General features: G+C 37.8%; 1 pseudogene; it reads right to left on the reverse strand.

The window, feature by feature from the left end:
- Window positions 1-16,698: 16,698 nt before the first annotated feature.
- On the reverse strand, window positions 16,699-21,117 carry LOC138174525 (kinesin-like protein KIF23; annotated as a pseudogene).
- Between the last annotated feature and the right edge of the window lie 3,872 nt (window positions 21,118-24,989).

A 24,989-nucleotide genomic window follows, 5' to 3' on the forward strand; every position in this document is an offset into this window, starting at 1 on the left:
TTGCTGTTTGTACCAAATTTTAATTGGCACACTATACTCGATGATGCTAATATAGGATATGGAGTGCACTTTCAAAATATAGCACAGAAACTTTAGTGAATGAATTGGCTCATGTAAGTGTGCCTACAGATTAAGATATGTTTTTGTCGCACACTGCTCTTATACCTTTGCACTATCCCTGTGAACCAAGAGTAAAGAAGAAACGATTATATCTTAAATGATTACTAACTTTAAACCCCAGTTTATTAGTGCAATAGTACCAGTTGCCCTGTTTTGTGAGGATGCAAACCTGCAACAAATAAAGTTTTAAGGAAGTCATTTCCCTTTCCCCTTTGGAAACCTGCACACTGATTTTTCTAGGTCAGTTGTTCTTTAAATAAATGTATTTGTAATTGCTTTCTAGTGTTTAAGATAGATTCACAATATCCTTGTTAAAAAAAAGAGATAGCTTTCTGATTATGACAAGACTTTAAAGAAACAACCCCAAATATGGTACCCTCCCTCTATATCAATAAATTAATCAATAAACCTTTATTCAGAACTTACTGTGTAGCAGGCATTGGGACACGTGTATCTTACAGTACAAATTGGAAGAGAATTGTGAGACTTCGAAGATTCCACAACATTCTCATTGGCCACACAAATGTAATTATGATGAAATAATTCTTTAAAAATAACATATCAAAGTTTTCTTCTTAGATTGGATTTCAAGGGCACAGTACTTCAATCAGTGCTCTCCTACACATTGAGATCACTATGAAGACAAAGAAATGACCTAATATTTGAAACTCTCATGTGCTTCCATGCCAAGGTCTCTAAGATAAGTTTACCTTTACTGCTGTGTCTGAGAAACAATGGCTACTACTAAAAGTGGTTGGGACCCATTGCCATAGGTTTCATTTCAACATTAGAAATTCACTACTCATGGCCTAAAAAGTGTGCAAGGTCCCTGCCACATGAAAGTTTAGATTTTTCCCCCTTAAAAAGTCAACAAAACCATCCTTAAGACTTAATTGGGTTCTGGGGACTAAAGCTTGAACTGTTGACATAGCTTCCTAGAACCTAAGGCATAAGAGACTAGTCAGGGCTCATTAGGTATGAAGGACTTCCCACTGCCATGTAGGTCAAGACCTCCTTCTGGCAGGGTATGTCATTATGGTAAATAGGCAGGCAAGAGAAACTGTACCTAGATGAACTGATGCTAGCTCTTTGGTGAATATCTTTTCCATGATATTATTGAAGGAAATATCTTTTATTTACATGCATTTCATATACTATATCTTATTTTCTTATATATTATGTGTATTTTATATCATTATATATCTATTCATTTATATTTATTTTTATCCATATATTTATTTACATATGCTCCTAAAGCATATATATATACATATACACATATATATGTATATATATATATATATATATATATTTACAAGTGTCTCATTTTGTTCCAATCTGAGATTGAAACAACAGATTGATGCCAACCTGGCCTAGAACATATGATCAGGTATTAGTCAAATGTTTTGTCTATTTACCAACAGGTATCAGTCTTGTCTGACCACTTGGGGGATGGCCCTGACAACTTTTAATTAGAATATACAGTCCATTATTGAGAAGAATACTTTGGTTGTACTGGAGAAATTCATCCTACTTACCCAATAACATTGCTGTCTGTCATTCAAACCACCTACGAGAGTGTAAAGGAACCCCTGCACACCTCTGTTCTGCCTTCTACTTAAACCCGAGTACCCCATCAGGAGCAAAATATAAGAACCCCAAGACTGACACACAGGCCTGTCTCGACACCATCTGGATCCTCTACCTCTGCAGCATATAATAACCCAAATCTCAAAACAGAGCATCTTGCCTTGGGTTCCCACCCACCCACCCTAATCCCCATGCCAATTGTCTTTTAGTTTTCCTTGTCCTCAAGTGCATAACCAGACCTTTGATCCTAAGCCTTGGTCAAAGGGCCTACTAAATCCTTCTTCCGATTCTATCCTTCTTATAATAACCTCTATCTTCAATGACTTAATTACACAGTTTTCTGGTTCCAGAGAAGAAAGGTCTGTGTGCATGAACATTTGAATATGCCGTCTGACTGAGTTTGAACCCTTCAATATTAGCCAAAGGAGCCATTTTGAATAACCATTGTAATTTCCTGAGTAGAGATTGTGTTTGTTTAACAGAGTACTTGAGAAAAGAGTTATGTTACCTGTGGCTATTTAGGGGTAAAAATGTCCCATCCTTATTTCCATGCAAGTTTGTAACTCAAAATCAGCAAACAAACTAAGTTACCTTTCATTATTGCTAAATAATAAAAATCAAGAAATCAGTCATTTGCCCAAGAACAGGACAATATATCTATCTACATATCTAACTATCTATGTTTTATATATGTACATATCTGGTGTATGTGTATACACATGGGTGCATATGTATGTGGGTGTATAATGTTAAAAAGGAAATAACTTTGAAAGGAATCAAATCAACCTATTATGATTTGTGTTCCCCTAACATTCACTTTGACTCATGTAGTTAGAAGAATGAAAGGGGAAGTCACATTTGAAAAAAAAATTACTTATCAAGGCCTATCTTAGAACCACACCACCTGCAACAAACATGAATGTAATCTTTTTTCATGAGGGAAGAGGATTCTCATAAACAACATATGAGGCATATAACCAATAGTTAGCTTTCTTTCCTGGATCTTATTTTGAATCCTGCATCAATAGTTACTTTATAATATCTTACATTGCTATGACATTTCAAAGATTAGAAAATTGTTTCTTCATAATAATTCTGTGAGTTATGAATGCTTTCATTACTATAGCGCCTGAAGACACCCCAGCTCAAAGATGTCTCACAGACAAGATTCTCCCTGGTTCAAGATATGCTTTGGATTTTTATCCACTCAAAATCATAGCTCATGAGAACTTCCCCCCTATATACTTACTTTTAGTATTTATTCAGAGGCCAAAATTAATTCAAAGTGATTTAATGAAAAAAAATATAGTAAGGGAAAGCTTTTGGTCATTTTGGTCTTGTCCAACTCTTCATAACCTCATTTGGGGTTTTCTTGGCAAAAATAGCAGAAAGATTTGCCATTTCCTTCTCCAGTTCATTTTACAGATGAGGAAACTGAGGCAAATAGGGTTAAGTGACTTGCCCAAGGTCATACTGTTAGTGTCTGAGACCAGATTTGACCTCAGGAAGAGGAGTTTTCCTCACTCTTGGTCTGTTGCTCCATTATCTAGAGAAGAACTTCTAGAGTAGGTGATGTGAATTAAACCTTGTCACACATATTTCTTACACAAGTGCTTCGCTACTATGGTCTAAGTTTAAGGAGTACCTCACATGGATGCAATGGTATTTGTGTTAGGTAACAAACTGGATTCTTAGGACAAGGTTTCTATTACCTGTCTTTACCAAGTGATCTGAGAGTAGCAGCTCCCCTCTGGGACCCAACCTGCCAATTCCAACAAAAGTTAGGGAATGCTGCTGCTGCTTCTCCTCCTCCTCTGCCTCCTTCTTTTTTCAAAATACTGGGACAATTTACTTTTATCTTACACTTTTCATTTTTTATTTCTTGAAATGTAGCTCTAAAAACAGGCTTTCAAAAAGTACATTGGGTTTTAAATGGAGCTCCTTGACTATACCTTTAAATCTAAATCATTCTGGCATTCACCAATGGCCAATAATAGACCCAACCCAAGCCTCTGCAGATCATTGAGTAGATTTTGATGGCTTTGATGAGTGTAAACAGAAATTGTTTACTGTTCTGGCCAGAAAGTTTGGGTGTTTTCCCTTCCAGCCTGATACCTTTGGAACAGTAAATTGTCCCATTTTCTGTCTCAATTCTTGCCTGGCTGGTTGTTGTCCTTTGTTCTTGAAGAGGATCAAAATGACATCACTGTTCTGCAATCAAGGTTCAATGTGTCCCACTGTGGATGACCAGACCAGTGTGAGCTCGGAAAGCTCTACCCCAGGTCAGGCGCAGATAGTCCATGTGGACATTTGGGGCGGATTCTCTAAATCTAATCCTGCCTTTCCCTCTTCAGTTTGTTTTGCTCATTGAGCACAGCACCTTCTCTGATGTGAGCACGCCATGCTGAGCAGTCCTGTGCCAGTGTCTCCCTTGTCACACAATCAGTTCCAAAGTTCTTAAGAGAGACCTTGAGAATAACCTTGTATTGCTTTTTATGACTGTGTGAACACTCGCCCCATGTGAGTTCTCCATAAAACAGTCTCTTTGGCAAGTATACATTTTGCATTTGAACAATGTGGCCATCCTATCAGAGTGGCCCTCTCTGAAGCAGAGTTTGAATGCTTGGAAGTTTTGTTCGTGTAAGGACCCCAGTGTCTGGTACCTTATCTTTCCAGGTCATCTTTGGAATCTTCCTAAGACAATTCAAATGGAAGTGATTCAGTTTCCTGACATGGTGCTGGCAGACTGTCCAGATTTCACAATTCTTACCTAGCTGGGGATCCTTGAATTGGCATGGCCTCAGACAAACTGAGACTTGAGAAAGACCTTAATTTAGAAAGGCCAAAGTCTCCCACTGCCTCCTGGGTAATTGCCAGTCTTCTTGACCTTTGCCCTGCCACTGGAGAATAACTACAATAACTGGAGAAAAGAGGCTGATGACTTTGTACAGCTCTGCCTGACTCAAATCCAATTCACATGCAAGCTGAGATGTCATGTTCATGATGTCATTGGTCTTCTTTGAGAATGACAAATAACGATATTCCAAGGTCTCTCCTCCTTTATTGTAGAATCTGCTGAATCTTGTCTGTGGCTCCATGACATTGGAAGTATTTCTTTTTGGATACTTGCAACATTTTTTTCTGGCTCTAGGAGTTCTGGAATTTGGTTATTATACTTCTGAGAGTTTTCATTTTTGGATCTATTGCAGGAGGTGATCAGTGGATTCTTTCTAGTTCCATTTTACCCTCTGAATCTAAGATATTGGGGCAATTTTCCTTAATGATTTCTTGAAATATGATGCTGGGCTCTTTTTTTTTTATCATGGCTTTCAAGTAGCCCGATAATGTTTAATATATCTCTCTTCCATCTGTTTTCCAGGTCTGTTGTTTCTTCTGATGAGATTTCACATTTTCTTTTTTTTTCTATGCTTTTAATTTTGTTTTATTGTTTCCTGATATCTCATGGAGTCATTAACTTCCACTTGCTCAATTCTAACTTTTGAATAATTATTTTAAAAGGTCTCATTCTGACCTTTTTTTTTTGTTCACTCTATCACTCCAAATTTCTGAGGCATTATTTTAAGGTTATGCAGAGAAAAAATTTGGAGAGTTTGCCCAGGTTCCTGTCTCTACTCTGCCATCTTGGCTCTGCCCCCTATTAATTATTATTATTAAATATTAATTAAAAATATTTCCTGAGACAAATGGGTTGAACCTTTATCTTTAAAGGAACGTGAAGAGTATTCTTAGTAAAATACTTGGTATTCTGAGAGAACCGAACAGTGGGATCATGTTTCCAAAAATGAGAAAAAGTCAATAATTACATGTAGTGATGGTTAAAGGTGATTTGACTATTAGTTATTTTTCACAGATGATATATTATAGATAATTATTGGTTGGTGATGGTGTTGAAAGCCTGTAACTGCCCCAATGGGAGAAGCCGAGGGTGGAAGGTATCTTCATTAAGGGAAACATCAATATGGTGATCCCAAGGGATTAATTGGGGAACAAAATGGCTCTATTTCTTGGCCTCTCTTTATTTTTTATTGCAGTGTTAATAAATAATATAGTTCATTTTTGTTCATTGGAGGAATTGGGAGGGACAGAATATAAATGCATATAAAATAAATAATTTTTAAAAAGTATCATCGAATAATTGTTTGTGTACTTTAGAACCAAGCCTGAGGATCAGTAGCAAAACGAGCCAGTAGTATTTATAGAGAGATGAATGGCAACCCTACCAAGATGACATGTAGAGTAACGGTCAACCCTAGCCCTAGCCGAGTTTGATTCTAAAGTTCTTTTTGAACTTTAAAGCACTAAATCAATGTCAGCTTTGCTTTCTAAGTTATCATACATATATTCAGGTGATGAAACTGGGAATCAGATATGTCAAATGCCTTGTTCTTGATCATGTGATTAGTAAGTATGAGAGCATTTGGACCAAGATCTTACAAAAACTCTAGTTTTCTTTACACTGTGTACTATGTCCTTTCTGTCCTTTATGCTTTTATACTTGTTTATATTTATTGAATGTTTCTACCAAAGAGGCTCAGAACGTAATCAATAAGTCACTTGACAGATCCTCAGCTTCTCACTGTATAGCATAACTCATCCAGCCTTCAGGGCTAACTTCCCAGAAATCAGGAGAATTGGGGAACACACAAGCACAACAGTGAATATTAACTAGAAGAATTCTATGGAACTAAAAGTCATTCGATTTAGAGTGGAAAAGGACCTTAAAGATTACTTAATTCAATCATTTTTATGTTATTTATTATTTATTGATGACTTTTAAAGTTACAAATTCATTTCTAAATATATTCTTTTTCCAAACAAGTTTTCCCTTATAAGAAAAAGCAAAGAACATAAAAGTTCAGCAAAACCAAAAATCACATCAATAATATCTGATATCTTAGCAAACCCATAGTCCTTCCTCATTTTCTGGTGTAGTGGATAGAAAGCTGGATTTGGAGTTAAGAAGACCTGAGTTCAAATCTGACCTTAGATACTTCTTAGTTGTGTGACCCTGGGCAAGTGACTTAATCCTGTTTGCCTCAGTTTCCTCACCTGTAAAATGAGCTGGAGAAGGAAATGGCAAACCACTCCAGAATCTTTGACAAGGAAAGCCCAAATTGGGGGCTTAAAGGTTGGGCAGAGCTAATTATCAATAAAATAAAATAAAAATTGAGCAAGACCAAAAAGTGCTTCAAGCATGTCTGACATCTTGGCAAACCCATAGTCACTCATGGCTAGGTGGCTTGGCAGATACAGTGCTAGAGCTGGAGTCAGGAACACCTGAGTTTCAATCTGGCTTGATACACTTATTAACTGTGACCCTAGGAAAGTCACTTGGCCTCTTTTCCCCTTCATCTACTGTAGAAGAAAACACTCTAGTATCTTTGTTAAGAAAATAGCATGGACAGTATTGGCATTCTGTATTGCACATGGGGGGGGGGGTGGAAATTCCTAGGCCTGGAGTTAGGAAGATTCTTTCTAAGTGCAAATCTGGTTACAGTCACATGCTAGATGTGTGACCCTGGGAAAGTTACTTAATCTTTTTTGCCTCAGTTTCCTCATCTGTAAAATGATCTGAAAAATGAAATGGCAAACCACTTAGTATGTTTGCCAAGAAAAACTCAAAATAGGGTCATGAAGAGTTGGACATGATTAAAAAATGACTGAATAACAAAAAGTCCTTCATCTCTTCAAGGATGAGGTATATTTCTCAACTTTATTATGGGACTGTTTGAATATTTACACTGCACATGTTGCTTTCTTGGTTCTACTTCCTTCATGCTGTATCTGTTCATATAATTGATTTCATGCTTCTTCATTTTTTTGGTGTGTGTTGGTCATTTTTCCTGTGTTTTTTTCACTTACTGACACTTAATGAGCCCAAGGTTCCTTCAGACACTTGTTTAAATGTTGAATTCCAATGACCCTCCTCTTCAGTTCTCACAGTGACCTTGGCTCTGATTAATAACCCTTGAGAGATACTTCACCAAAATGACAGCTTGCAGGCCCCCCCCCACCTATATTCCAAATGACACTAAAGGTTTTAGATCGATTATTTTCAAAATGTCCCCACATGTTTGTTTCCTGGCACCCAAATCCTGTTTCTCTATTATTCCCTTCATGAAATGTATGCTTTTTGTTATATTTGGGGGGGGGGGATTTAAAGAATTACCCACAAGCTTGTTAATTGGCAGTCCTGTAGATGTTAACTAATTACTGTATAAATAATTAATTAGCATAAACTTTTAGAGTCAAAAGCAAATTTGGAAAAAAAAAGATCCTTCTGTAGCAATCAAGACATATTGACCATTTTAAATTTATTGTGAGTTTCTGGAATTTCTTGAATTATAAAATAAGTGTATATAGAGAAGTCTCATGAATAACTTCTGTTATTAATACAAGGATGAATTACCAAAAAGAGAAAATTCAAAGATGCCATATGATGCTAATTTTTTTCTAAAGGTTTGAGAGGCAAAATTGCTTCATATTGGGAAATAAATAATGACAATTTTTGTCTTGAATCAGTAGCATCTTAACATTAGAACTATGAAAACTGGTAAATCTGCAATGTGTAATTGAATTGTGTTTCACTACAAATCTGAAGTCTTAATCATTTGCCTGAGTGGTAAAGAAAGAACAAAAATTTCCCAAAGATTAAGATAACTTTCTCTCTCTTATCCGATCTCCTTCCTAAGCCTGACCAGATGGTAGCAAATTGAGAATTATTGTTGGATAAAAATATGCCAACTATGGCCAGGACTCAGTGCAGCTTGATGGTGCCTTGATGGTTGATAGAGTGCCAGGCCTGGAGTCAGGAAGACTCATCTTCCTGAGTTCAAATCTGGCCTCAGATGCTTACTAGCTGTGTGACCCTGGGCAAGGCACTAAACCGTATTGGCCTATTTCTTCTTCTGCAAAATGATCTGGAGAAGGAAGTGGAAAACCACTTCAGTATAGGGGGTGGCTAGGTGGCACAGTGAATAGAGCACTGGCCCTGAAGTTAGGAGGACCTGAGTTCAAATCTGGCCTCAGACACAATACACACACACACACACACACACACACACACACAAAACTAGCCATGTGACCTTGGGCAAGTCACTTAACCCCAATTGCCCTGCAAAAAAAAAAAACAACACTCTATTATCTTTGCCAGAAAATCAGAAAACCACTCATGAAGAGTCAAACATGACTAAAAATAACTGAAAAACAACATGGCTGGGGCTCAAAAATATTTAACTTTTCTCAGAAGATCCTCTGTGTCCCAATAATTATTTTATGTTTTAGGATGCGGAGATTGTTTCCTGAGCTGCCACAATCAGAGAATTTCTGGGTCATAGATTTAGAGCCAAAAGGCAGGTACCCTGGAGTCCATTTACTCCAAACCTTATTTTACTGAGGCTCAGAGAAGTTAAGTGACTTTCCCTGGGTCACACAGCTAATGACTGTCTGAGAGTGGATTTGAACTCAGGTTTTGTCTCCAAGTGCCATGTTTTCTCTCCAACTACTTATCTCCCTAATCACCTAGGGGTCAGCATGCTGGGGATGAGAATTCCTAGAAGCTAGGTGATATGGAGTAATAAAAACTTGAATTCGAATTCTTTAGCTAAGTACTTTGCCATGTCTAAATCTCATTATCCTCCTTTGTAAAATGGTATGTGTAACACTGGTACCTGTCTCACAGTGTGATTGTTTCCATCAAACAAGATAATACATGTTAAGCACTTTGAAAACCTTGAAGCTCTATAGAAATATTATACAAATTATTGGATAATATATAATTATCATTTATAATATGCCATATATGATTATATTTTATATAATATATAGTATATGGTATCACGTGTTAACAGAGGCAAATAGGTGTCTCTGTGAATGGAGCACTGGGTATGGAGTCAGGAAGACCTGAGTTCAAATCCAGCCTCAGACTCTTAGTAGCTGTGTGACCCTAGGCCACTGCAGTATTTTTGCCAAGAAAACACCACAGGCAGCATTGTCATGCTATGGTCCACAGGGTCATGAAGAGTCAGACGTGACTGGAAAACAACTGTGTATTATTATTGCTATCACTACTAGTACTATCATCACCATCATCATCATCATTCACCTAGACTGGCACTCATGTGACTCACTTAACTCCACTTTGTTATGACATTCTGATGTCACAAAGTCACTCAAAGGGAACCTGTCTTTTTCTGAGCACTTTCCAGAACCTAGGTATCTTTGGCTAAAAGAAAGGCTAAATGTCTCTCAGACACTCACAATGAGATTTTTTACCCTAGGGGTAAATATGACAAATTTTACCTGGAGAAAGTAGCAAGTGTGCCTGCAGGTGAGGGGGTGAGTGGATACTGTAATCCCCAAAGGACACTTGCCTCAAGCTGAATTCTTAGGAAATCATAGGGAGAAGGGGAGGAAAGGAAGCAGAGTTTAGGGGAGATGAGCCCAAACCAGCTTGCCTCCTTAAAGATTCCTAATTAAACTCATTATAATTGCAAAAAACCCCTGTGCTTTCAATATTACTGAAAGAGTGGAAGTACCTTTGGTGGTCTCTGATTTCAGCACCCTGGAGAGATTCCCTGGTTACCTCACCCTAGTTTTACTTCTAGGACTTGCTCCTAAGCCTGTCAGTCATAGAGTCATAGAATCACAGCCAGCTAACTAGTATAATGGATGGAGTACTTCATCTAGAGTCAGGACAATTAAGTTTGGATTATATCTCATACACTTAGTGACCATCACAGACTCTTGGTGAGTCAGGCACTTAACCTCCAGCAGTCTCAATTTCCCCTTCAATAAAATAGGGATAGAAACAGTTACCTCATAGCATGTTACCTTGATGTAAACATCAAATGAGATAATATGTGTAAAAGTGTTGTGCAAACCTTTAAGTGACATTTAAATGCTAGTTATTATGAGAATCACAGATCTAGAAATTCAAGGGACCTTCCATATTCAGCTAGTCCAATTGCATTCATTTAACAAATGAGGAAACTGAGGCACAGAGTTATTAAGCCCAAGGTCACAGAGGTAGTAAGATTCAAAGTCAGGTCCTCTGACTGCAGATCCAATGCCCTTTCCACTCTACCATCCTGCGTCTTTAGCATCTGAACACAAGGGATTAAATTCATTAAGCAAAATGTCATCCTCTTCTGTTTGCTATTCTTTCTTCTGGCGATGCCCCCTCTCTACTCCCTCTCCCATGTTCATTAATCATGTCTCCCAGATGTCCAGACTTTGTGACTAGTTCCTGTAATAGTAATATAATTTAAAGATACCCCTGTATTGGCTTGGTTTTTGCTTTGATTGTGTTAAAACCCAGAGCTTGTGAAACCCACTTGTGGGATTGACTTGTTGTGAAAAAAGAGGGCTGGACTGGGAGGAGCTGGTGACAAAAATTTAGAGAGACACAAGAAAAGAGAGAGGCAGAAGAACCTTTTGGAAGCAGCATCTTGGAGGCAGAGAGAGACTGAGAGGATTGCTGAGGGCCACTTTGAATTGCCCATGACTTTTGAGAGCTGCCACCCAGAGCTGCCAAGGACTGAGGAGACATGGCTGTTATGCTGGTACTTTGCCTGTTTTGATGTTGTTTTGCCAGATTTGTCCACTGGTGAAAGACAGTTCTGTTATTGCAGAAGTCTCAGAACCTTGCTGTTGGTTCAGAGCTACTGAGACTGTTCTGCAGAGAGGGAGTGAATTCTGTCCACTGGTGAAGGACAGTCCTGTTATTGCAGAAGTCTCAGAACCTTGCTGTTGGTTCAGAGCCACTGAGACTGTCCTGCAGACAGAGTGACTACTGTCCACTGGTGAAGGACAGTCCTGTTGTTGCAGAGGTCTTGGAACCTTTCTGTTGGTTCAGAAGACCTGAAGAAGGATTCTCTTGTTGTATGTTTACAGAAATCCTGAAAGAGGGTTTTGCTGATGTTTTCAGGGGTTCTAGGACTGTTCTGCAGACAGAGAATGAATTAATGAAGAGACTGGCAAAGAATCTTGTGGCCTTGCTAAGCTTTGTCTCCCCAGGAACAAGGATTGCTGAGACCTTGCCTCAAGTCAAGATGAAGAAAAGACCTCTCTTTGGGTATTAAATGCTGTGCTTAAGCTTGTTATAACTCTGGGGTAGATTCAATTGTGATCCAAGGGTGGGGAACTTTTGACCTTTTTGTGCTCTGTCATTAAACAAATGAATGTACTTTACTTATAACTGGGAACTAATCTCCATTTGAGAAGAGGGGCTTTGTGATGGACTAAATGAATGTACAGTCTAGGGGTGGAGTAGTATTTAGAAGAGGGACTTTGTGATTGATTAAATGAATCTAATGTCCAGGGGTGGGGGTAGTACTTGGAGATTATTGAATCATACTTGATAAATGCTATATTTTGGATGATGTTATATGTTGATTTTCTCTGTTCTTAATTTTTCACTGAATAAAATGGAGAGCACCTATGCTGGTATTTTGAACCTTGGGAAGTTGCCTTTGCTTGGCATTACAGTTCCCTTCACTTTGGGGTCATCAACATGCATCAACATAGTCCATGCTCCCTGCCCTGGGGGTAAAGTCAATTTCCCCAAGACTGTGTTCCATTGCTATAGTTGAAATGTAAGATAAGACCTAGGGCACGAATGCTACCATAGGTATACCCAGGATGACCAGACATGGAAGTTACATTCACAGAGAAAAGACCCCCTGAGATAAAATCACAGCTTCTTTGAAATATCAAAACTTTCAGAGCCACATCTCGGGATTCTGCCCACTACCCCATAGGCTAGCTGTGTGACAGGATAACCATCTCTAAGCCAGCCTCCTCTTCTTCAAAATGAGGGGATTTGGCTAATAGATCTCTATGCTTCCTACCAGAGCTAAAAATGTGGATGTATAAATTCAGATAACTGTAGAGATGCCTTCCCTCCTCCCCCACAGCTGACTCTATTCCCAATTATGTGCCATGCTCTTCCCCAAACTGGTTTATGGGTCCTGGAGGCATTTGTGAATGATAAAACTAACATATGCATATATTTCTAAACTCCCTCAGTCTCTGCAGTCAGGACTCAAGTTTTGCTTAAACATATCCAAGATGATTTGAAATGCTTGAATATTGTGTGTTTTCCCAACAAAGCTCTGGTTTCTTCCGAGCTGATCCCAGTAATCTGATTTTTTTCCTTCTAGTACTCATCTTGCCCCACTTTCAAGGGCCACAGAACACTCCACTGTGATTGGGTTGATCTTGGTGTGCTGATGTCATTGCAGCTGCAGAACAGCTGTGGGAGGGACTTTCAGAGGCATCATCAGATGTAGACAGGGTTCATTGAAAACTTGTGACAAAATTTAAGCCTCATTAACAAACTTCACTGGGTTTCATCTCTGCCTCTTTGCGTTCCCAGCTTCCTTGAAGGTTCAATCATTTCACATGGCACTACCTACTGGAAGGCTTTCCTGATTCCCTTAATTGTTAAGCTTCTCTTGGCTCCTCAAATTACTTTGTATTTTTTTAGCTGTGTGTCAGAGCAGGACATAAAGCCATGGCATAAGGAAATGTTTCATTTCTTTTTTCTTTTTGTCCATAGCCCTTGACACAGCAGGAACATAGTAGGTGCTTAATAATTTAAGTTGACTTGAATTGACATTTTGATTTCTTAAAGTGGATGATAACAATGTCTGATGATGTATAATAATACCAATCAAGTTGAATTCATTAGATTTGTATTCTCTAAATGAAAGCACAGTGCTTTTTATTTGAATTGTGCATTCAAATATAGTACTAAGAGGACCTAGTCTACCGCAAAGGTGTGAAAAAGACCAAATGAGACCAAGGCTAAACCATAGTGAACCAAGTGAAGGCTTGTTGGACTCTGTTTATGACCGTATTAGTGCTGAGAGCATGAGGATAATGCATACAGCAAAAACAAAATGATGGAATTTTGGAAAGCAGGATGGACCCAACAGGTGGTCAACTACCTGTAACCATCTATCTATTGACTTCATATGCTACTGTTTCCTCTTTGAATTCCTTTGGGGATCATACACCTTCCCACTTATCTCAGGCCATTTTCCCCTACCATACTTTTCCAGTTCTCACTTCCTTTATTTCCCCCCTAAAGCACCTGAGAGAAGTCATAATAGCGCTATTGCCCAAATATGATTTTAAATGAATAAATCATTTAAAATAATCTAGGACATGATTAACAGGCAGAATTCAGAAATTTCTGGAAAGACTTGTATAACCTGATGTGAAGTGAAATGAGTAGAAACAGGAAAACCTTGTACACAGTATCAGCAACATTCTGTGATGATCATCTATGAACGACTCAGCTCTTCTCAGCAACACAATGACCCAAGATAACTACAAAAGACTCAGGAAGGAAAATATTATCCATATCCATAGAAAGAACTGATGGACTTTGAATGCAGGTCAAAGAGCATTTTTTTCACTAACTTTATTCTTTCTTGTGAGTTTCCTTTAATCTGTTTCTCCTTTCATAGCTGACTAATATGGATTTTTTTTTTACACAATTACACATATAGAAACTATATCAAACTGCCTACAATTTTCAGAAGAGGGAAAGGTAGGGAGGAGATTTTGGAATTCACAGTCTCATAAAAATGAATGCTAAAATTTTCTTGACAGGGTAGCTGGAGAAAAATACTATTAAAAATAAAATAATATAGGACAACTGAGTAAAAAATTATACTTGGAAAGAAATGGTCTAATGGTTACTCACACATGTCATTTCTTGGTATAAAAATCCTGTGATGGTTTCAGAAACATTTTTATGAAGAATTAATTTTTTAAAATAGTTCAAAGGTTATTCAAACATCAGCTTGGTATATATGTTAAGAGGATTAGGGAAAAAAAACAAGTTCTAAAAACTACCAGAGAGTTATTTATCTTTTCCACTTCTATGAAAAATCAATATAGTAATAAATAATGTACTAAGTATAAGCATCTTTCCTGATAGACATAAAAAACTTCATTGATTATGGAATTGAACATTACCTTTCAGAGTTAAAGGAAGAATAACAAGACCAATTAAAATTCTCATTTCACTTGAAATGAGATAAGGTAAAACAATGACTTTTAGAAAATTAAAATAAGAAAAAAAGAATGAATATGGTCAAATGACAAAGGCTTATCATTTTAACACACAGCAATATGATCTGAGTCATAGAAAACCAGAGTTTCTGGATACTTGAATGTCAGTGGACAGGCATACAGTGAGCACCAGTAGGCTACAATAAATCCCAAGTGAAAAATTGTACATGGGAATAAATCTGTAAGGTCCATGGTATAGTGATAAGAGGGAGAAGAAAAATAAAGTCCATCATCTTCAATAACAGCTCAGTGTAAAAGTTTCTAAAGCAGTCGTTCTCACAGTATTCAGTCTCAGGACTCTTGCTTAAAAATTGCTTAAGTGCTTAAAAATTATTGATAACCCCCTGTATTAAAATTGTATCTTGTTCTTCTCACTCAACTTCTATTCAGTAAGTTAATGTAAGTATATTAACCAAAAATCACATCCTGATAATATTTGGTAAACCAGGGCAAGCTGTTTAGGCCCTGCTGGCAGAGCCTCTTGGTTCTATGAAATATAAATGCCAGATAAGTTCTAGACATCCACAGTAAGACCACCAGCACACCCAAGGTGCTGATAATTTTAAGATGAGATGGATATGTTAACTTTAAAGTTTTATTAACAACACTGGAAGGATTTGGGTATGTTAATGAACTCAGTCCAAGGTGGCCTAAATAAGAATTAGTCTGTTCCCCAGAAAAACACTATAAAAATGGGACCTCAGAATCCTGCCCCCAGACCACTGCTGCATAGCAATTGGGTCCATGCTTCTGAGTCCCCCCAGTGGTAATCTTTGGTTACATGACTTACTCTCTGTGACTTTCCCCTGCCCCGTTTACTTTGTCACACTGAATGCCTCCCTCCACAAGCCTGTCCCCATCCCTATCCCCACACTGTCTACTTCTCTACTCCCTCTTTTTGTCATTTATCTCTGTCCTTTCTATGCCATTTTCCCTTGTACTCTCTGGGCCTTATTAAAATGTGAGTGAAGATCACTCTCACCTTCATGGTGTTCTTTCTTGGTGAGTACCAAAGAACTGGGTGCGTCTACCCCTATTTCATAATTCCATAAATTAATTAGCAATTCAATCTCCCTACACACAAAAGAACTTTTGTCTATGTGGGTTATATCTAAGAATGCTTACTGTATTAGCTAATACATACTCACACATACACACTGGTAGTTGCACTTAAAATATTCACCCTATGAGATTTTTTCTAATTTGTATGACAGTTGCAATATGAAACCAAAAATGTCTTTTTATATTATACACTTCAAATTTTAGTGCTTTTTATTCCAAGTCATCTGTCATAGTCAAATGCCAGAAAATTGATATGTATATAGAATATGAAATTCAACACAATTCTCTTTCCAATATGAATTCTGATGAGACAATCATTGAATTCATTTTGTTATGAAAGTTTGAATTACCAGTGAAACATCTAAAGTGAATTTTTGTAGCTAAATAAATAGCAGAATGTGTTTTATTTTCAACCTAAATATCATGAGACCCAAGTTGGAAAAAAGACACTTTATAAAAGAACATGTAAGCCAGATATGCCTCTCTCTTTCCCCAAGGCAACTCCTTGCATATTTATCTATAAGAGTATGCAGAAAATACACACAAAATAGCATAATCAAAAGTTAATTACAAACCAAGAAGGTTCTCTTTCTGGAATTCATGATTAAGCATAACAGAGTATAAGAAAAATTTGAACAATAGATGTCTGTGAGGCTGAAGGGGGAAATGTTGCTGTCTTTGCCAGCAAATAACAGCCAACCCTTATGAAGTATGCAATGTTAAACAAAGCAAGGTTTTGCTTTTTTATTTTTATTTTTTTTACAAAATAGCACAGCTGTTTGATTCAAAATAAACCAATAATATGAAAAATACCTTTTATCACAAGAGAAGGTCAACCCATGCTTTTGTGTGCTTGGGTTGTTCATGATGCTGGCACCTAGTTCTAAGTTGAGATCCTGCCATTTCCACAGCTGCAGAACACCGAGTTTCCACATCTGTCCACCCAGACTCCACAGTAATTTCTTGTCTGCTATAACACAAGGGATATTTGTCTCTGACTAGTTGATGATTCTTGCTTTAAATTCTTAAATTCTGTAAATTGGACAGCCTGCCCACCACCTCTTGTTTCAAAAATATCATCCTTAATTAGTTTACTTTCAATGTCCCCATCAGAGGCTAGTTCCTGGTGAGTTGGCATGTACTTCTTACACTTAACAAGTGCCTTTTCATTTATGCCAGCTCCTGTGATGCCATGGGGGACATGTGGCTGCATGACTATTTCAAGAGAGGCAAGCTCATGATCTACCCATCTATCCCCTGCAGAGCTCAATCATCTGTGTCAGAGATGAATTGGTGGTGCATTAGGTATTGGGGATGGGGAAACTGATCTTTGAGAAAATTTTCTTGATCTTGCTCCCATGATGGTCCCTATGGCTTATCATTCTTTTGCTTGATAACAATAACCTAGATTTGTTTCAATTTCTCATCTTTAACTCAGAGTTTATTTTGCATCTCTAGCTGTTTGGCAGCTATGATTTGTTCACATTCTTTCTCCTGTTTTCATGGGAGAATCTGTCACCATGCCTTACAGCCTTTGCCTTAAGTCTGCATTTGTAAAAAGAAATGGTGCTGAAGTTTCAGTCTTTGGTTTTCAAATTCCTTGTAGATTGTAATAGTTTTCTCTAAAATCTCGATCTTTTATTTCAAAGTTTTAATTTTCCATTCTATTTCATATCATATCTTTTTTTTATTCATTATGTATTTTTCATTTTATTTCAACTTTCTGCCCCAATGTCACTTTTTCCTTTTTACTTAGTTTTCCTTGAATATAATTTCCCTTATTAAAGCATCATCATCAAATTCTTATGGTATAACTCTAAAAACGACCACTTGTTATTAAATTTTTCTGTTAACATTTGTCTAATATGATGGCATTTCTCTAAGACTTCCACCAGTCTTGGAAGTTTCTGTTCATCATTGACATTTAGAATTTTAAATGGTGGTAAAGGTGGAAAACTCTGCAGATATATCTTTGTAAATGATTGTTTATCACCAACTGGACCTGCCAAAGCTCACGTCTTCATGTAAGTTCTTTCCTAATGGCCTGATTTCTGTAACATTGGCCTGGAGTTAAACAACATATTATCTGGTCTACTGGTCTTGCTACTTCAACTTCTTGGGTTAATTCTCCAAATTGCATCATTTGTGAGTTTTCCTCATAATATTAAGCCTTTGGGTTCACACATACAGTCATTTGCACCATGCCTTCCCCATCAAAATGATTCTTAAATATATGGATTCACTTTGAGTCTTGATATGGACCCATCTTGTTAGTCCCATACACTTGGTTTTCTTGAAGTACTTCATACTCAAGCCTTCCATAGCATTCTCTTTCACTACCCTTTTTGCATACTTCACTAAAAAATTAAAACTATTTGCTAAGAGGCCCCTCTTCGCCCTTCCTTCAAATTTAATGTCATTCAGATATCTCTCCTCCTTAATGCCATCTCACGTTAAGAGGTGGCCATTCTTGCCAAAGCAAACCCCTCCATATGCAAAAGTGATTCCATTCTAAGCTGCCTTCTCCTATTCTCCCCTGCACCCATTAATCTTCAGTCTCTCCCTATCCATCTGCTGAAGGCTTTCCTGCTATCCACTAACATACCCATGTGTTCCAAGAACAACAAAATCCTTACTTGATCCATTCATTTTTTCTATCACTTTATATCTATTCTCTTCTCCATCGCTAAACTCTTTGTAAAAGCAATGTAGAATGGATAACTCTACTTTTCCTCTTACTTACACCTCAACCATTTGCAGGCAATCATTTGCATTATTCAGATGAAACTAATCTCTCCAAAGTTGCCAAGTGATCTCTTAATTTCATAACTTAGCGACCTTTTCTCGACTCATTTTTTCACATCTCTGAAAGGAAAAGTCGCCGTCTTCTCTCATATGTTCTCTCCTCTCTAATTTCGATGACTCTACTCTCCCCTGCTTCTCCTATCCATCCGCTTCTCAGTTTTCTTTACTGAATCTTCCTATCAGTCATGCCTGCCAGCTATAGGTATTTCCTGAGTCTTGGGACCTCTTCTCCCTCTATTCCTGGGGGATTTCACTTCTTGTAGTTTCATCTCTATGAAGATGATTCTCAGCTATATTTATCCAGTCCTCACTTCTCATGTGATTTCCAATCCTTCATTATCAACTGCCTATGGGACATTTTGAATTGTATATATCACAGAATCTCAAACACAACATAAACCTTATTATCTTCTCCACTTTACTCCCAACTTTCCTCTCATCCAAATTGCACTTTTACTATTGAGGGCACTACAATCTTCCAAGCCACCCTAACACAAAAACTGTCATCCTGAACTCCTCCCTTTCCCTATATTAATTCTTCCTTCACAGTATTTTTGTGTATGTTCCCTTTCTCCCCTTCTCCTTCTAGTAAGCACCATTGTGTAGGCTCTAATCACCTCACACCTTTCTTATTGAAGTAGACTTTTGATTGGTCTCCCTGGCTCAAGACTCTTCCTTCCAGTTCATATTGCACTCAGTTGTCAAAATGATATTCCTACAAATCACAAAACTAATATGTTCCAGGTACTGTCCTAGGTTCTAGGGTAAAAAGAAAAAACATTTCATGACATGACTGAGTTTACATTCAATGGGGTGCAGACTTTCTTTTCATCACCTCATGCCTGGGCTGTTGAAATGGCTGATGGTTGACCTGCCTGCCACAAGTCTTTCCTAATTCCAACTCATCCTTCACTCAAGAGTAAAAATTATCTTCTTAAAGCACAGGGAGGACAATTTCACTGCCCTTACTCCACATATGCATTCAATAAATTTAAATGTCTCCCTATTACCTATGCGATCAAATGCCATAATCCCCTCTTAGACATTAAAAGGTGTTCACATTCCGGTCCTTTCTAGCCTTCGTTGCTCCTATCTGCATGCTCTACAATCCAATGACACTGATCTACCTGTTCCTCCTTATAACACTCCATATCCCATCTCTCTGACTTTGTACTAACTGTCTGCCATACTCTCCTTCCTGATTTTCTTTAAAACTCATCTGAAATTTTGCCTTCAAGAGGTCTTTCCTAGTCACCTCTCTTACTAGAATATTTTCTTACCTCCAATTAATATTGAATATATCTTGTATGTACATAGCGGTTTGCTTGTTGTCTCTCCCACTGGAATGGGAACTCTTGAGGGCAGGGTCTACATTTGTGCTTCTTTCTGTGTCCCAGGTACTTATCAGTGAGTGGCACATCGTTAGTGCTCAATAAAGGCTTGTGGTTTTGATAAGGCTTATAAAGATGGTGTTTATGGCATCATCATCATAAACATCATCAGCATATTAAAGAAACGCTAGAAGTCATTCAGTGACGTTTGAGCAAACAATACCATTTCACCTCTACTATTTGATATATAACTCTAGAAGATCAAGCTTTATAACTAAAGCAAGAAAAGAAATAGAAGGAATAGGAAAAGAGGAAATAACATGATCACTTTTTGACAGTTTATACAACATTCTACTTACAGAACCAGAGACATTCAACTAAAATTAATTGGAAAAAAGGAATAATTTCACCAAATAAGTATGATGTTAAATAAACCCAAACAAATCATCTTGCATTTTGGATATTACCCCCAAAACATAGGAAGAAGAGATAGAAAGCTAAAGTCCAGGCGAAATAATTATAAAATGTATATTATATTTTGGAGTCCATCTACAAAGAAACACATAGTAGTTATATATAGTATATAGCTGTAGCTCTCTATTTTTCAAAATAAATTAAGACAAATCTTTATAATTGGTGAGATTAGTTGCTTCTGGTTGGACAATGCTAGCATAACAAAATGACAATGCTAGCTAATTTTTTTTTTTATTAAATGCCATACCAGACTACCAAATGAATCCTTCACAAAGGTAGAAAAAACAGTCAAATTCATCTAGGGGAACAAAAAGTCAAGGATCTCAAGTGAGAGAATAAATAAGTGGGAGTAGCCAAGAGACCTTGCATTTGCATTAGCCACATGCAAACTGTATTATAAAACAATAATAATGAGAACTATCTGGTACTGATTGAAACATAGAAAAAATTAGTTAGTGGAACACTGTGTCACCTTTAGCTATATTTCCAACATAATTTCCCACCTTGCTTGGTACTAGATAGAGCAAGTACTTCATATGGAAGCCCATAAGTAACCAACTTTGGAGATCTTGGCCAAAGCCTTTGTAAATTTCTCTGCATCCACTGAAACAGATGTTGGCACATCCATTGCGGTTGTTTTCCCAGTATTTTTCTGGTAGTATTTTTGTTTATGTTCACAAAATGAGATGATTATTTCTCTTGAAATAATGTTTATTCTTTCCTTTGCTTATTCAATGAAACCAGCTCCAACAGCCCATAGAATTATAGATTTAGACTTAGGAGGAATTTGGAGGCCATTGAATCTAAGTCCTTCTTTTACAGATGCAGAAATGGAGCCTCTCAGAGGTTGTGACTTGGCCATGGCCACAAAGCTAAGTGTATGAGCCATGAATTGAAGAAAAGTCTTTGTGATTCCAACTGCAGCTCTCTGGCCTACCCCACATGCCTATATCCTTCATCTACCTCTCCACTGAGAACCTGAGGCACTCTTCTATGTTGCCAGAACTACAACTCTTTATGGATACTGCTATTTCCCTTTTTTAATATGACAAATTATTGGACACTGGGCAAAGATCTCACATGGAAGGAACCCAGTGTTAGATAAAAATCTGAGCTTGGTTATTTATCAACTGTGTGATACTGATAAAGGCACCATACTTTCCTCATCTATAAAATGAAGATAACAATAGCACAGGCCTCAAAGCGTAGCTATGAGGATCAAATGAGAAAGTGTGTCTAGTAGCTTATATACCCTAAAGTACAATGCAAATGTCAGCTCCTTAGAGATCCTTCAGTTAGTATAAGAAGTAGTACAGCATAAGGGTTAGAGAGGTAGCCTGGGCATAAAAAAGACTTGAATTCAAGTGCTACACCTGAAACAATAGCAATGTGATCCCAATTATTTAACATCTCAGCGCCCTGCCCTAGGTCAATGGTGTAAAATTCAAACAGAAACAGGGTCCACCCAACCATACATAAAGAACCCTGCTGGCCACAGAGTGACTTAGAAAATGACATATTCGCATGATCTAGTTTCTATTATGTTCTTATCTGTTTTGTTAAACATTTCCCAGTTACATTTTAATCTGGTTCAACAGTATTCAGGAGTGTTGTGGATCATAAGCCATCATGTTTGACACCTCTGCTTAAGGAAACTCTCTACGACATTACATTTTCAAGAAATTTTCAACCTGCATTCATTCTTAGAGAGGCTTTTATCCTTCAGGAATTCTTTATACTGTTGGAATCTCAGGGTCATTCCCTAGCACTAGTACCATGGGCCTATGTTTGTAAGGGATAGAATAGGGATCGTTCCTGTGATTTTTTTGGTATAGGGAACAAAATTCCTTTTGCTATGTGTCCTGAAAACTTATTTATTAATGAAAACAAATATGCCTTGAAAAATGTGATTCTTAGCATCTTTACCCACTTTAAAGCCTCTCCACCACCATCCCCATGGAAATAGAAGTGAACCACAGAGGATCAAGGACCATTTTGCATTCTTCTTTCCCTCTTATATTTCCATAGCCAAAATATTCATCCACTCTCAGACAACTGACAAGTGTTCTGCCTCTTTAATCTTAGATACATTGATTCCCAGACAATAATCTCTGTCTGTTATGGGACCAAATTCAATCTTTTCACTCTGCAGAATCGATTAGAGGTTTGTTTTTTTTTTTTCCTTCTAGGACAGCCTTCAAGAATCCAGGGTCAACTCTATACTATATTGAGGCCTTGGAGGAACACTTTGTGTGTTTTTAAAACAGTCAAAAAAAAGGATGGAGGTTCACTAATGCTCATTTTTTTTAAAGTAAACTATTTGTCAGGATAATTGCCTTTCAGGAAGGAAAGGTAAAAAATGGCCAGGAAATGTCATGACTGCAGTGGATTTCAAGAAGGAAGGAGTTTACTCTATGTTTTGCCTTGGGCATTAGCCGGGGGAAATGAGGCAAGAAGATAGAGATTTGAAAGCCTAGATAAGTAAAAGAAAATAGACCTAAAAGGGGAAAGTAGAGTAAAGAGGGTCACAAAAAGAAACCCAGGCTTTGCACATGGTCGGCACTGGACAAATAAACACTACACAACGAAGTTGGATGTGCTTAGCTCTCCTGGGCTCAGGAAGGAAAAACTGCTGGAGTCCATGGTAACAGAGACCAACAACACCCCTGAAGGTCATCCATGTCTCCGATTCCCACTGGATACTAGCTGTCTGGGAGTCATCAGGCTGCAGTGTTATCAACTGATCATTGAGAGAAGGATTTTGTGACAAAAATATTACACTGAGAACCTTATGGGAAGAATCAAAATACTGAGGTCAATATTTGGGAATAAATTCAAGATTCCCTCCACCACATCTCCCCCACAACCTGCAGTATACTTAGATGGGTATAATCTTTGAATGTGATGGGATGTTGTTGGGTTGTAACTGTAACCCATGCGTCAAAATCATTTGCATGTGACTCTCTCCATTAATGGAGATTGATTATATCATGTTCCATGTCTACGTAAAGGGCAGAGTTAGCAAGAGCTTGAGAGAAGAGAGATATTAATCTTGTTTTCAACTTCAGGAAGATTCTCTTCAATCTCTGAAGAGAGAAAAAGACTGGGAAAAAGCCAACCCAACTGGTGCCAACTCTTCCACATGTCAGCTTCTTCCCAGAGACTCCCTCTCTCTTTGGAGTTATTCCTGAATGGGATCTGGAAGCATGTGTCTTTTTTTGGTTTTGGATCTGAAAGCCTGCAGAATAACAACTCTCCTCTCAAGCTCTTACCCAACTCTGTCCCTCAGGCAGGCATGGGCTATTGAATAATCAGTCTCCCCTAATGAGGAGCATCTGATGCAAATGAGGATTGAATACTGGGTTTTGTAGGAAATTATCAAAATCAAAAATCCAGAGAAACATGGGGGAGGAAAAGGAAAGAGAATAGACAGTTTTATGCCACCTGCTTTGTGGGATACACTAGGCTGTCTTTTTTGTGTTTCATGAATACTATCTTGCTTGATCCTTACAACAACCTTGCAAAGTAAGTGCTATGATTATTCCCATTTTAAAATTGTGGAAACTGAGGCAAACAGAGGTTTACTTGTCCCATGATTGCATAGATAGGAAGTGTCAGAGGCAGGATTTGAACTCAATTTTGAATTTCTTGACTTCAGAGAATGTGAGAGTCAGAGAATGAGAGGTATAGCATTATACGTATGGGGGACAGCTCATGTATAGAGGCCAGCTTGTCTTGTGTAAGGAAACATAAGTAGGACAGGATAACTGTACCTTAGAATTATTGGAAAGGAATGATTTACTAAAGACAGCCAGGAAGGGGTAAGGTTATAATGAGCTCTAAATGTTAAATGATATTTGATCTCGTAGGTAATAGGGAGACATTAGATTTTATCAGGCAGCTAAATGGTACAGTGCGTAGAATGCTAGGCCTGGAGTCAGGAGGATCCGAGTTCAACTCTGACCTCAGACACTCACTACCTTGTGTGACCCTGGGCAAATCACTCAACCCTGTTTGCATCAGTTTCCTCATCTGTAAAATGAGCTAGAGATGGAAATGACAAATCACTCCAGTATCTTTACCAAAACACACACACACAGGTTATGTAGAGTAGGACATGATTGAAACAATTCAACAAAAAGACTATTGATTGTGTCTGAGCAGTGATACAAAAATGGTCAGACCTACACTGACTCCACAGGAGAAGTGATAAGAACCTTAGACCTGGTTGTAGAACATAACCTGACAACATTACCCTGCATGAGAACGGGAATACTTCTGTAGCAGGAAGCACCCCAAGGGTCCTCAGGGTTTGCTGCTACCACAGGTTCTTGGATCTGCTTTGTTAAAGGAAAGCAACTCAAAATGGGTTAACAAGCTTACTTTAATCAGTCAGACATATATCATCTACCTTGTTCAGGGGAAAAGGTCAGCACCCCGAACTTCAAAGTACACAGGCAGAATTATCAAGACAGAAACAGATCAAGTAGACAGCTTTCC

The sequence above is a fragment of the Petaurus breviceps genome, unplaced genomic scaffold, assembly GCF_028583685.1.
Source record: "Petaurus breviceps papuanus isolate PSGF00001 unplaced genomic scaffold, PetGlider_PUasm1.0 689, whole genome shotgun sequence".
In the NCBI taxonomy this organism is placed as follows: domain Eukaryota; kingdom Metazoa; phylum Chordata; class Mammalia; order Diprotodontia; family Petauridae; genus Petaurus; species Petaurus breviceps.